The sequence below is a fragment of the Cibotium barometz genome, chromosome 8 (assembly GCF_041138505.1).
Source record: "Cibotium barometz isolate CiBa-2024 chromosome 8, ASM4113850v1, whole genome shotgun sequence".
NCBI lineage: Eukaryota > Viridiplantae > Streptophyta > Polypodiopsida > Cyatheales > Cibotiaceae > Cibotium > Cibotium barometz.
Genome location: NC_141053.1, coordinates 6,886,878 through 6,902,385, shown reverse-complemented (window position 1 = coordinate 6,902,385; position 15,508 = coordinate 6,886,878). Strand labels below are relative to the sequence as shown.

Genomic DNA, 15,508 nt, shown 5'->3' with positions numbered 1-15,508 from the left:
AAATTTCCCCATCCAACTTTCCATGTGTCATTTGTCCTCGAATAACCTGAAGATAACATGGTCAAGATCTTGTACTTGGAGGATCATGCGTTCGAGTCTTGGTCACTTTCCTTTCAAACTCACTTCCCTTTTTCTACGAGAAATAGATAGAAAAGAGAAAGTGTGTTTTGGGTGTGTACGTGGGAACCTCCTCCTGTTAGGGGATGGTCATCTTGTATACAAGTGTGAATACACCTTAGGTGTTTATAGAATGAGGCCACCTATGTGGACACATGGCAACACATGCATGATCTTTCTATTGTACTTCTAAGGCTATTTTAAAGCCCTATACTAATGAAGATTAATATAATCGAGTAAGATGTAGTCCTTCATGATACGCGTGTCCATTAGAGCAATTTATCTTAATCATGTGTTAATCTTATGTTGATCATATGCTAATCGTCTTCCTCTCTCCCATCGTCATCTTGCTCACAACCAAGGTCACCATGAAACGTTTCACTATCGAAACGAAATGAAGCTGAAACAATTTATTTTGGAACAAAACGTTTCGACACAAGGTAGGTGGACAATGAAATGTTGGACCGAAACAATCATATACATAAAATGTGAAGGTATTGGCCAATAGTTATAAGATGATATTAGCAAATTTATCATCAGTAAACAAATAAGACATACAAAAGAGAAGAGAAAAGAACAAATAGAGGATGAAAGAAGGAAAGAGAGAGAATTATAAAAGCTAAAAAGCACACAAAATCACAACCTTTTTCCCCACATGAAACGATATGGTTTCAATGTGCACATGAAACGTTTCAACACTGAAACGTGAAACGAGTTTCAAAGCCACTGAAACGAGTTTCATGGTGACCATGCTCACAACTTCCAACAAGTCTAATCTATGCAAAATCAAGGATAAGGATGGAATATCAGCTGGACATAACCAAAGATGGTAAGACAAGTCGCATGATTCTTGTTAGAATTTGTGCATCTCAATGTATTTGGGCAAAGCATATTTTATGGGAATTTATGTATTTTTCCCTTGTGTAGTGAGTCGTGAGCAGGTCAGCATGTTCCCTGAGGCAGTCGAAGTTCACATCTCTACTATATAAGGCAGCTCCTCATCGCTCACTTTACCATCCAATCCCTTGCACATTGTTCAACACTTCTGCTGGCTATTGTCATTGTAAAGCTGATTGCTATTATAAAAGGTGATCTTGTCCACTCTCTCCATCTCCTTTGCTCTCTCTCTCTCTCTCTCTCTCACACATGTTATGTTTATGCTTCCGCCTGTGCATTCTTCAACATGGTATCACTCGCTTAGGTTCAGGCTGCTCCATCATACTGCGATCTGCTCGCCGTCTTCTTCATCTGTGCCTTGCGTATGCCTCCATCGCTCCTCCTGGCTGCAAATCAGCATCAACAGTTGCTGCGTTTCTGTGTACCTTGCTGCATTTTCTGGTCCAGCCATCTTCTTGCTGTCGGCCAGCCCTCAAGGCTGCGTTTTGTTCTACAGAAGCAAGTTGTGGAGTTGTGGCTGCAAATTCTGCTTCGGCATCAGTTGCTGGTGAGTTTTCTTGCATGTGGTGTTTCCAGACAAGTGGCACTATGTTTTCTTCTTCCTCCACGAGTCCCTGCCCTTTAGGTAGGAGGTTCCCGGTGGTTCTAGAAATGTTTTGCTGCTGTCCAGCCTCTTTCTCTCTCAGATTTGAGAAAGCACTCGAGAGGAGTCTTGGAGTGTTGAGATTTGTGTTCTTTGTTGCCTTGGATATGGCTCCCTCTTGTAGGAACAAGGATGACAAGTTGAACGGACCCAACTATGCCCATTGGAAGCTGCAAATGCGGATCAGGTTCATTCACAACGGTTTGTGGGAGATTGTTTAGGGCAGTGAGAAGAAGCCCGAGCGTCCTCAGAACTCTAGGAGGTGGACTCAAGATCAAGGGGATAAATTCCCTGTGGAATTACTAGACCGGGGGAATCGCGATTCAAAAGCACATTCAGTGCTTGTGCAGACCATCACACAAGGTCTCACCGGCCGTGCAAACTCTCACCAGTTGTAACCATTTGGTCCTCCATGCTCTTTTCACATGATAGAACTCATGCCTAGACACATGTGAATGGGAGAAGGAAGAATTAGGGTTAGGTTTTCATGTGGAAGACATACACAGAGAAGCAAGGGAGAGAGAGAGAGAGTTGTGGGGATAAGTCAACTCACCAAGTGTGAGTGTGTGACTCCCCTATCACACATGTATATTGCACTAGTACACATAGTGCACTTAGTACATTAAAAGTACTAAGTGTACTATGTACTATAACTTATGGGCTTGTACACACTATAAGGGTGGGCATAATGCCTTTACCCCAACAACCTCCCACTTAAAGGCAAAGTGCCCTTAAATGAAGGAAAAGAAAAATCAGCATGTACATGATAATATACAAGGCCATATCAAGGCTGAAACTGGCCTCATCCAATGCCCATCAAGTGTCTGCAATGAGCAAACCGCTCCGGAGGCAAACTCTTTGTCAACACATCAGCCGGGTTGTCATCCGTGTGAATCTTAACAAGCTGAATTTGCTTGTTCTCTATCACCTCTCTGATGAAGTGATACTTCACATCCACATGCTTCGTCTTTGCATGAAAAACAGGGTTCTTTGCCAACTGAATGGCACTCTGACTGTCACAATGCAACAATGGAATATCCCCTGTATAGCCCAAATCAACCACTAACCGAGATAGCCATAATGCCTCCTTGCAAGCCTCTGTGGCTGCAATATACTCGGCCTCTGTAGTAGATAAGGCAGTGCACTTCTGCATCCTGGATATCCATGACACAGCACCTCCTGTGAATGTAAACACATAACCGGTGGTAGACTTCCGGTTATCTGGATGACCGGCATAATCCGAATCCGTGTAACCATGCACTAATGCATCCTGTTTGCCAAAGCATATGCACATATCCTGTGTGCCCTTCAGGTATCTCATGACACCTTTCACTGCTTCCCAATGCTTCTTGCCAGGTTTAGCCATGTATCTAGAAACTACTCCCACTGCAAATGCAATGTCCGGCCTAGTAGCAACCATGGCATACATGAGACTGCCACAAGCTGAAGCATACGGAACCTTGGCCATATCAGCCCTGTCTCTATCCGACTATGGGCTGTCCATAGCACTGAGTTTCACATATGGAGGCAAAGGAGCCCCCCGTCCATATTGAACCTCTGCAAGACTTTGCCAATGTATTCCTTCTGAGACAAATACAACACATGCTGATTTCTGTCCCGAAGTATCCGCATACCCAAAATGTGATTTGCATCACCCAAATCCTTCATATCAAAGGTTTGATGCAGCCTCTGCTTCAAGGCATCCATCTCTTTACGAGATTTCCCGGCAATCAACATATCATCAACATACAAGATGAGGATGAATAGACTGCCATCCAAAGCTTTCTTCCCTTGGTGCCTGTTTGAGCCCATAAAGACTCTTTTTCAGCTTGCATACAAGCTTCTCCTTTCCACTCACTGCATAACCCTCCGGCTGCTGCATATATATCTCCTCATGGAGATCACCGTGAAGAAAAGCAGTCTTCACATCCATCTGAATCAAATCCAGATCATCATGTGCAACCAAAGCTAACACAGCTCTAAGTGTGGTCATTTTGACCACTGGAGAGAAGATCTCCTCAAAGTCCACACCATATTCCTGCTTGAAGCCCTTAGCCACTAACCTGGCTTTGTATCTTGGCTTTGCATCAGGTGCAACTTTGAGCCTGTAAACCCACTTGCATGGCAAAACCTTCTTGCCTGCAGGTAAATGCACCAACTTCCATGTTCCATTTTTGTGCAGAGAATCCATCTCTGACTTCATGGCACGCTCCCAAAGAGCCTTGTCTGCCCTCTGTAAAGCCTCCTTATAACATGAGGGCTCCCGACAGTCAGTGAGCATCAAGTGGTCAACCCTTGGAACAAACCTGTTAGGGGCTCTGGAGGGTCTAGTGGACCTCCGTACCCAATGACCATCATTTACAGGTTGCTGTCCAGCCTGCATATCACCCATTGGTGGCTCCTGTTCCATGCCATAAGGCTGAAATATCATGCCCGGTATTTCTTCTAACTGTGGTATATCCATAGGGATATCTTCTGCCATCTCTGGCTGTCCATTTGGACCATTTTCAGCACCATTTAAGGGCTGGTTTTCCTGCTGTAATGGCTGATTTACAGCCCTTGGTTGTTGTCCATGATGTCCATCATCATCAAAGATGACTCTGCCAGGCTCCTGTTGCCTTACAGGCTCCTTATACATGCATGTTTCATCAAAAATGACATCATTGCTGCGTATAATCTTTCTATTCACGGGATCCCAAAGTCTATACCCCATTTCACCTCTGTCACCATATCCTAGGAATATGCATTTGTGAGACTTAGGATCAAGTTTGGTGCGCATTTCCCTGCGTATGTGCACGTACGCAACGCAACCAAACACTCTCAAGTGCTTGTATGACGGAGGCTTTTCTGTCCATACTTCTTCTGGCACTTTCCCACCAAGCCTCGTGTTAGGTGACCTATTTATAAGGTGAACGGCTGTCATAACAGCTTCAGCCCAAAAACCATGAGGTAACGCAGCATGTGACAACATAGAACGGACCTTCTCCTGAATGGTCCTGTTCATCCTCTCTGCTGTCCTGTTTTGTGGAGGATCATAAGGAGTAGAGAGCTCCCTCTTGATGCCTTTAGCATCACAAAAGTCCTGAAACTGTTTGGACATATACTCTCCACCATTGTCGGAACGCAAAGCCTTCAGTGTTTTGCTCTCAACATGAGCAACAAACTTCTGAAACACTGAGAATGTATCACTCTTCAAACGAAGAGGATAGACCCACACCTTGCGTGTGGCATCATCAATAAAAGACAAAGTATTTTGCCCCTCCCAAAGAAAGCTGAGACATCTCACATACATCTGTATGCACAAGCTCTAACTGAGCATCTTTCTGTCCAAGAGCTTTCTTGTGGGGGCACTGCAGTTGCCTGCCATATATACAATGCTCACAAAACTGAAAACTTGAAAACTTTAGAGAAGGCAAGTAACCCAAACGAGACAATTGCTCCATTCCCTTGACACTCATGTGTCCCAACCGGCTATGCCACATAGAGATTTTCGGCAGCTCGGTTGCATTTACATTAGCATGGTGACAAACACCTGCATGCATGAAGTAAAGAGTGTCCACCTTAGAGCCTCTGGCAACAACCAGTGAGCCCTTACTAATTTTCCACTTTCCACGACCAAATGTGGTAACATAATCAGCATCATCAAGCTGTCCAGTAGAAAGCAGATTCTTCTTGATCTCAGGCACATGCCTAACATCATGGAGCATAAGCTGTGAGCCATCTGAAAACACAAGCCTCACATCACCTCTGCCAAGAATCTTGCATGCATGGTTATCACCCAAATAAACCACTCCTTCATTGCCAGCAGTATACCTGACAAACAAGTCTCTGCAACCTGTGACATGAAAGGAGGCACCTGAATCAATGATCCATGAGTGCATACCATGACCACCTGTAAGAAGTGAATGGGCATCAAGTGAAGACGTAAATAGGACCTCATCCTCACTGCCACCTGCATGTGACACATTGATTTCTTCAATCTTGACTCCACTTTTGCTCTTTGGCTTTACATCTTTGGCTTCATCTTTCTCTTTGTCTTTGCCTTTTCCCTTTTCCTTTTGATCATTTTTCCATTTGTAGCATTGCTTTTTAATGTGTCCCTTCTTGCCACAATAATGGCATTCCAAATCCTTTTGGGAGCGAGACTTGCTCCTTCCCCGTTCTCGGCTTTTTCCCCTTTGTTGGGATCTCCCACGTGCATTCATTGCATTAGACTTTCCAACAGAGTTGTTTTTCCTGTTCATCTCTTCTTGAAGAAGAGCACCCTCAACATCTGCATATGACAGCATAGCATGCGAATTGCTAGTGGCTGTCCTGAATGTGTCCCAACTCTCTGGCAAAGTGCATAACAGAAAAGTGGCTTTGAACTCATCGTCCATTGCCAACTTTTGATTAATGACCTGGCTGACAATACCATTAAACTCATTTAGATGGGCTGTCATAGACGCCCCTTCCTTCATCTGAAGACCTATGAGTTTCTTCAACAAATACACTTTGCTTGAGGCACTTTGCTCGGCATACAAGTCCTGCAATCTCTGCCACATTCCCCAAGCTGTCTTCTCTTCACGAATGCTGAAAAGTAAAGAGTCTGACACAGACAACATGATGGTGGATCTTGCCAGCTCATCCATATCTTCCCACTCTTCAGCAGTAAGAGAAGCAGGCATTACACCCCTTTCTTTGATAGGCTTGTGCTGCTTCTTCTGGAGCAACACATTATAGCACTGAGTTTGCCAAATATCATAGTTATGTGAGCCTTCAAGCTTCTTGATGTGAAGCAATGAAGAGCTCTCACCTGTGGTTGCCATAGCAAAATGCAACCTGTCAATGCCTGACTCCCTGCAAAATGTGCAAACACTGCACCAAAAGCACACAAAGTGCTCACAGTTGTTCTCCCAAGTTTTATCTCCCACTGCGGAAGCACAAATGCAACTTTTCTCCCACTGTATGTGATGAAAACACCAAAATCTGGTTGCTGCAGATTTAGGACAGCACCTTAAATGTGCTTTGTTGCCCTTCCAAAGTACTGTACAGCAGTACTAAGTGCTCACCAATAATGTACCAAACCTGTACCGGCAAGTACAGCAGCTGAAATTGAACCTTTTCCTCACTCAAATCAGTGTACAGCCATGCCAAAACTTGCACAAAGCTGTGCCAAATCTGTACCAACAGGTACAATAGCAATAAATGCTCTCCTGGCTGTCCAAATGAGTAAAAATTAGACTTTTACAGTCCCGAACACTGCATAAAACAGTCCCGAACAGAAATTGGGCAAAAGCCCCTTGACTGCAAGCTGATTTCTGAGGATTCAAGGCATAAAAGTCTTGCCTGCTGCTTTGCCAAGCTCAACAAGCATACGAACTTGAAAAGCCCCTTGATTTAAGATCAATTTCTGATCATACATGGTACATTGACGCACATGAAGGCATCCAAAGTCTTCGCGATGCTTCCCCCAAGCCACATATACATCCAATACATGAAAGCCCCTTGATTTACAGGCACATTGAGTGCGTGTAAGGCATCAACACATTATCCACAGCATCAAATGCGATTGCCTGCATGCAAATCAATCCAATCGGCACAAAAGCCCCTTGATTTGCACTGCAATTTGCTGCAAATTTTGCAAATCAATACAATCGGCACAAAAGCCCCTTGATTTGCACTGCAATTTTGCCCAAATGTGCGATTTCTCACATCATACAGCATGTATGACTGCTTAATTGCACAATTACATCAAAAGCCCCAAATTTCGACATCCAATTTCTTGCAAATTGATCCTGATTGTAACCAATGTCACCCAATTTTGCCAATTTTGCTCAAAAATTGAGCAATTCGGCACCTGACCTGCTCAATTGATGATTGTACCTGCTCAATTGCAAATTGGACATGCAAATTCCAAAAGATTGAAGCAAATACCTCAAGTAATTTTCTGATTTTTTGTTGCAGGAAAGGAAGGAGGGCTTCGTATTTGCTGCTGTGCAGGTGGGCAATTTTGATCCAGGTGCTTGTCTTCTTCCGAGAAGTCTTATGCAACACTGCCAGGAAAACCCCAGCAAGCTGGGAAATGCCTGTTTTTCCCCATTGAGATACAATAAACGCCTCTGAATCAGAATACTCCAGAGCACATGCAGCTGGAAAGTCGACGCCTTTAAAAAAAAGAGAACGCTTTCGCCATGCTGCCTTCGCCGTGTAGAGCTACACGTGTTTTCGCTACACGTTCAAAGAACGTGCGTGCTCTTGGGTGTCCCGCTACCACACTCGCCTGGCTGCTGTAGGCGCCTGGCTGGGTAGCGTGGCTACTGCCTGCTGGGCTGCCTGCGCTGATTCTGTAAACAAGCGAAGCCACCCACCGCAAGGACTGCCACTTCGCCTTCTTCTCCACCTGCGCCTGCCCTTCTACGTGCTCGAGCTGCCACCTCTCGCGACTGCTGCCTTGTGGCTAATGCTACACGTAGCTCTGCCACGTCAACTTAATCGACCTGCTTCAGCTTGTAATGGGAGCCTACAAATACAGCATATAGAGCCGTCAATTTTGCTGCCCTGCACTGAAGGTGTGTGAAGCGAAGGCTACAGAGATGAAACCAGTGGCACTTGCTGCTAGCTCTGATACCAGTTGAATGGGAGAAGGAAGAATTAGGGTTAGGTTTTCATGTGGGAGACATACACAGAGAAGCAAGGGAGAGAGAGAGAGAGTTGTGGGGATAAGTCAACTCACCAAGTGTGAGTGTGTGACTCCCCTATCACACATGTATATTGCACTAGTACACATAGTGCACTTAGTACATTAAAAGTACTAAGTGTACTATGTACTATAACTTATGGGCTTGTACACACTATAAGGGTGGGCATAATGCCTTTACCCCAACAACATGGACAGGATGATGGACACATGGAAACATGGTTCCTAAAGTTGGAATTGGAAAAAGCACTCGTCTAGGTCAAAAAGCAAGAAAAAGTAAAAGTCAAACTTTGTTGACCAAAAAGTTGAGGGCACCGTTGGAAAGAGGGCATCGAACTAAATCAAAAAGCTAAAAGCCACTTTTGCAAAAAGCTGCTCCAATGCCAAAAAGCAAGGCCCTGAAGATTCTTAAAGCATGAATCAAGAACTTTGACTATTATCAAAGCAAAAGCAAGGAGGCAGAGCAAAAGCAAGATAAGCTAGGGGATAAAGGCAAAAGCAAAGCGTGGTTAAAAGTAGGCATCCCCTCAAGTATTTAAAGGAGCATGCAACCTCCTGGTGGATCATAGAAGAACTCTTGGAGTCTCATAGAAGAAGTACATGGAGAACTCCCTTGAGAAAAGTAAGAACACCATCAACCTTCTTGTGCACTGCTCCTACAACCATACACCGCCAATACTCCTGCCTGCGCCGCCTCCACCCTCTGGCTGCGCCACCTTTGTGCCACCTGTAGCTGGTTCTGTTACTGCTTTCAATCGCCGGCCAGGAGTCTGTACAGCCTCCAACATCGCCATCTCCACATGCTGCCCCTGTGTTGAGACTCTAGCCATGCCTGCGCCACCCTGTGCGACAACGCAACTCCACTTGTTACTATTGCCCATGAAAACCACCACCTTGCGATAGCAACTCTGCCCTAATCCATCTGCACAGTCCTGAAGCATCGTCTTGCACTCTACTGTGCTGCCACCTCTTGTTACTTAGTCCCCGACAACAGTACAAACAGTCAACCTCCATCTTGAACAGCCTCATGTCCTGCCCAATAGTCACTATCTTGATGTGTGCCCTTTTTGGATTCCTTTCCATATTGGGCACAGAGTTCTTGTGAGAGTTTCGAAAGCCTCAGAATTTGGTTTAGGCACTAGATATTGGTACTAGCCCAGTGTAAGACTCTTGTGGGTCAACCTCATGGTGAGCTCGGCATCAGTTATCTTGTGCCTCGACATCGACCTCGGCCCGATCACAACATCGATACCTTTGCTTGATATTGTATTAATTTGTTGTATTGGTCCTGGCTTGGAAAAGCCCGTGGATTGTTCTTGAAATAAATTCCTAAAGAGAGGCTGGGGCCTGTTCCCCGCTCAGCGTGGTGTATCGTGTGAAAACCCCTATCCCCATCTTCTTGTCCCCCCTCTCTCTCTCTATTTTTATCTCTCGTACACGTGGTTGCATATGTCACTGCACGCTCCGTTGGGCTTACACCAATGCTCATCAGGTATTTTTAAATTGGAGGATCTCTTTGCTCAAGATTCGTTGATGAGGGCAGTTACTTTGCAAGGGCAACTCTATGGTTTGTTATTTCCTACAGGCAGTTCTATGAAGTCATTCCTCATGAAGGCCAAGGTTATCCATGACCAGTTACTGGCAATGGGTGCTACTTTGTCCTTTGCTCAACTGGCTGCACTTATCCTCACCAAGCTTCCCCCAGAGTATGATGTGATTTCTCGATCTTTGAGATGCCAGGTCACAACCACTCAGTTGGATTTTCATGATCTTAGCTCCCTACTCTTGGAGGAAGAGTCCGTCCTAGTCTCACAGAGTAAGATGAAGGTGTCTCTCAACAGTTCTGACCAGGCACACTTTCCACAGTTCAGAAGAAAAGTCGGAGTCGCTGCTTCTCTTGTGGGAAGAGAGGGCATCTGTCCAAGGATTGTTTGTCCAAGAAGAAGGACAAGACCAAGGGCAAGTCTTCATCTCAAAAAAAAGGCAAAGACACCACAAACGACAGTGATACAAATTCCTCTAGTAACACATCTAGGGCTCCAGGAACACTTTCGGCTCGGGAGGACCAAGATAGTGTACTTCTCTAGTATACATGCAGTTCCCTCCATGTGCCTCCACCCAAAGGAGGCTTGTGGGCGGGAGGGGCTGATTGTAGCTCCACTTACTGGTGCATGGGAACCATGATTCGGAGTTAGCATTAGACATCTAGCAAGACATGGTTATCTTTGGTGTAGCAGAAATTACGAACAGGATCTGTTCCGAGTTCATTGTTCGAGGATTTTTGGACGTGATGTGTTTTCTGTCCACTGTTGGAGATTATGGGCGCGGTGTGTCCAGCAGCTCATCATCTATTCTTGGAGTTCACTCCACACTTGTGTGGGAATTCGTAGCCATGCAAAGTTCCTTGATGTTCGTGGTGGCATTTTATTTCGAGGAAACAGGTTAGCGGGTGCTCTCTTCGAGGTGATTCTAGTATTCGCAGTGCTGGAGGGTCCATGGTTGCATCTTCATCAACTTATCTTCTTCAGACTCTTGCACACTATGAGCTGCAGAGGGGGTGTTAGAATTTGTGCATCTCAATGTATTTCGGCAAATCCTATTTTATGGGCATTTGAAAGAATAGATACTATGCTGTGATACCCACAAAGAAATGCTCCTAGAACTGTACAACACTGTATATGGACAACAAGCATAAAGGAGAAAAGAAGATCACTGCTGAATATCACCAGAAAAGGTAGTACATCATGTGGAGCAGCATGAGGGAGGTCCCATAGATGCTACCTATCACTGCAGAAGCTGAAAAGAGATAATCTCAGGGAAAAGGGAGCCAACCCTTTGATATGCCAATGCAAGGCTTCATATGGAGCCAGATACAAGCATGAATATGCATGGGAAAGTCCATCTGGGGATGAAATAATTTCCAACACCTCCTCTTCAGCACCAGATGGGTGGACCAAGTCCGGTACGCTGAAAAAAATCCTCCAAAGAGTTTGAAGGAACAACTGTTAGCAATCATCTCTTGTCTGTATATTTACACCAGGGCCTCTGTTGTGGGTGTGCCCGCCCGATTTAGGTGTTTTCTCATTTTTCCCCACTCTCCATATTTTTCCCTATTTTTCTAGGTGTGGGAGGCTATCTTGTGGTTGTTGGCTCATCCAAATGATGGCCCACTGTCCCTGCTACTCCCCGACCTTCCCTGTGTGCTGGCCGACTGAGATATGCTGGCTGACTGGAGGTGGGAGCAGGTTGTGGGTCTTTTGTTGCAGTCGGCTTTCTTTTCCTACTAGCCGACTGGCTGATATGGCCCCTTGCCCCCCCACACTTTGTATCCAGTTTTCGGGATTTTCTCTTGTGTATATAGCAGAGTCATACGCTTCTCTCTCCCTCTCCCTCTCTATTGCTGTGTGTTTCTGCAATGCACTTGCTCTAGTTTTTCAGATCTTGTCTTCATCTCCACTGCATATTCTAACATGGTATTAGAGCTCTACGCTCTCGGAAGATGTTGGGAGCTATGTGAGCAAGAGGGGGGCTGTTTTGTTGCTGATTGGAGGACTATTTTGGGCTGTACGAAAAGAGAAGAAGCAAGCAGAAGGCGGGCTGATTTGGTGGACAGCCACTTGCAAGTTTAGGTTCTCATTTTTTCCCACCCACCCCTCCTTTTCAGTTACACCCCTGCAATGGCAAATTTACTTGAGATGGCTGAGAAGCACGTGAAGATCCCGACACTCCCCACGTTCCCAGTGGACCGTCAGTTGGACGGGAACAACTACGGCATATGGAAGGTAATGATGGAATTTGTTTTGGAGTCTTACGACCTTGCTGATTTCATTGTTCTTGGGGTTCCACGGCCGGAGTTAGCGGAAGGGGAGTTACCCTCGATTCGGAAGAAACGTGAGGCACAAGCATAGTTATGGGATCGTGTCAATGCTAGAGTCCGTTCTTTCATTTTCCTCAATTGCACACCACAAGTAATCAATCATATCAAGCATATGAAGCTGGCCAGAGGTATTTGGCAACATTTGGCTTCTCTCTACAACAAGGTATCGCCCATGAAGAGCATCTCCTTGGAAGTTTAGATGCAGGTGATGAATCTTGCAAAGTCGTCGACGATGCGGGAGCACATCAACAAGCTGCAGGCTCTTCAGCAAGAAGTTCTCTAGGCTGGGAAAGAGACATCATCGAAGAATATGGCCATAACGTTGCTGTCACATTTGCCCTCTCAGTACTCAGCATTTTACTCTTTGTTGATTACTAGTGGCAAGCTCAGCACCATCACATGGGAGGAGCTTGTACCCATGGTCTTGGACCAGGAGGAAAGATTCACAAACCCTCCACAGGGTGGAGGTTCGGAGGCCTTAATTGGCCAACGGTCGAAAGGCCATAATAACAAGGGCAAAGGGAAGGCTTCTGAGAAGAAGCCCGACTCAGACTGCGAGAAATTGAAGGCAGAGAGGACACATAATGATTGTGGCGAGAAAGGCCACTAATGTCCCAAGCGAAGCACCGAGAAGGGTGCAGAATCCTCGGTCCAACCGTGAAGACTCCAGCTTTTGTGCACCTAGAGATTATGGACACTGGTGTTTCATCTTCTTTGTGCGAGGAGGAGGTTGGAGGACTCTCCACTATGGATACTCGGGAGTGGATTCTAGATAGTGGTGCTTCCAGGCACATGACTCCTTCCCGTTTGGCCTTACAGGATCCGTGCAGGTATTCTGGGCAAGATGGAGAAAGTTCCCGATGGCAGAGGGAGGAAGCATTCCTCCCAAGTGTTGTATGTTCCATCACTTGGTTTTAATCTGTTGTCATTGCATTAGGTTTGCAAGATTGGCATACGGGTGGAGTTTGATTAGCATTTCGTTGCTCTCCGGGACAAAGCAACAGGCCACATAGTTTAGCAAGGCGGAGTGGAGAATGGAGTTTACAAATTTTCAGCACTCTCTCTCCCAAGTCCTTAGTTTTGTGATGAGTGGCAGTCTCATAATGGCCACTCAAGTGTGGATACCCTGCAGGTGCAGGCTTTCCCGGACCGGATGGTGGATGGCTTGCCAGATGATGACAGTAGTTGGCAGGAACTTTCCAGTACAGATGTTGGTAGTTCTTGTGTTCGTCAGTCAGAGGAAACTTTACAGGTAACCTATGCTCTGATGTCTCGTAGCATTCGGGACAGAGAAATTCCTGTAGTTTAGGAAACTCTTTCCACGGGGACCTATCGGAAAGCCAGGCAAGTCGTAGTTGATTACTTGCAAGAGGAGATGGATGTTGCACATTCTCGAGGCTTTGTGATTCCGGACTCAGAGGGGGTGGTTTACAGGTTTTCGAAGGCCTTGAGTGGTCTTCAGCAGGTTTCCAAGACTTGGCATCCTACTGTAACAGTTGTTGATCCTTGTGAGCAGTATGGTGCCTCCTTGACTCGGAAGCAGAATGGTTCATTGATCTACTTGCTGAATACCAGATTGGACGGGAACTTCCTAATGAGGCTATTGAGCTCATGTTTGCAGAGGACTCTTTGGGAGGTAGGATTGCGTATCTTGTGGTTTCTGCAGCATGCGAAGGATCTTGGACTCTTTTACATAGGAGGGGGATTGATGGATGGAGTCGGACTCCACGGTTGGAGTGACTCAGATTAGGGAGGAGAGCCAGACACGAGGACCTTGACATCAGGCTACAATTTTTCCCTTGGCTCAGGAGCGGTTTCATGGAGCAGTAAGAGGCAGCCAACTATTGCCTTGTCATCGACAGAGGCAGAGTATCGGGTTGCTTGTGGTTCTGCTTGCGAGGTGGTAGAGGTTACTTGGCGGGATTGGGTTTCCACTGGTGGAACCCGCGGTCATCCAAAGGCATTTTGTTCGTGAAAAGATTGTTGCTGATGACATCTTGCTAGAGTTCTGTTCGACGGAGGACAGTGCGGTGGACCTCTTCAGGAAGTCTCTATCTCAGGCTATGCTCCGGCGGCACTCCAGCTCATTGGGGTTGGTTCCACATCCAAGAGCTGAGAGGGGGTGTTAGCGCCAGGGCCTCTATTGTGGGTGTGCCCGCCCGATTTAGCTGTGTTTTTCTGCAGTGCACTTGCTCTAGTTTTTCAAATCTTGTCTTCATCTCCGCTAAAAGGCACAAAGCTTGCGAAGATAAGGTACATCTGAATACCGAGAAGGCCTCCGAAAGAAGCCACGAGAAGATCGAGAAGATATCGAAAACGAAACACCAAGATCAATCTGGAGAGAGAAGCCCTCAGGAGATGGAACCATAGATGGCTCTGAAAAATGTGATACCTCCTCTGCATCTGCAACAAATATCGGGACCGAAGTAGCATCCTCCTCTGAAGAAGAAGGAAATGAAACAACCACTGGAACAAACTGATCATCAGTGATAGTTGAATTTGCTAAGTTTGAAGTAGGAACAAGCTCCAAGATAGTGGAAGATCATAGATGCCTCCTTAGAAACATAAGAAGGAGAAGCCAGGAGAGAAGCCGCCAAAGTAGGAAGCTCCAGAATATGTGAGGATATCTCAACAAAATCATCCACCTGCTCTGTAGAAGAACCATTATCCTCCTCTAAAAGAGAGGAGAGAAAATCTGCAATAATCGCGTCAACATGGAACAGCACAAAGGAAGGAAGATACTCATCCAAAGGGATGAGAGGGGAAGAGAAGAGAATCCCCAAGAGGAGAGAATGGTGATCTCCAGAAGCCATCACCTCCAAGAGTCCAAGCCTCCTTGAGAAAGACTAGAAGAGAGGGTGGGTGAGAAGGAACCAGAAAGAGAAGAGAATAGAATGACTCTCCAGTGGTAAAGGCTGTAAAGCAGCTTTGTAGAAAGAGATTGCAGCACTTGAGGCAGTCCCGAGTGAAAATGCAGCTCCACAGGAAAAGAAAAACGCAAGTTACTCATGAAGAAAACGCAGCAAGTGAACAACTCATATATGCTGAAAACAGTCAACAGCAGCATGGGAATAGAAAACGCAGGTCCCTGTAGATATTACCCGCTCTGATACCATGAAAGAATGGATACTATGCTGTGATACCCACAAAGAAATGCTGCTAGAACTGTACAACACTGTATATGGACAGCAAGCATAAAGGAGAAAAGAAGATCACTGCTGAATGTCACCAAAAAAGGTAGTACATCATGTGGAGCAGCATGAGGGAGGTCCCGTAGATGCTGCCTATCACTGCA

General features: G+C 45.8%; 1 protein-coding gene across 1 annotated transcript in view; it reads right to left on the bottom strand.

Annotated features, from left to right (window-relative positions):
* LOC147635860 (tyrosine--tRNA ligase 1, cytoplasmic-like) overlaps positions 1 to 15,508 on the bottom strand; it is a 35,579-nt gene that overhangs the window by 2,368 nt on the left and 17,703 nt on the right. The window lies entirely within an intron of this gene.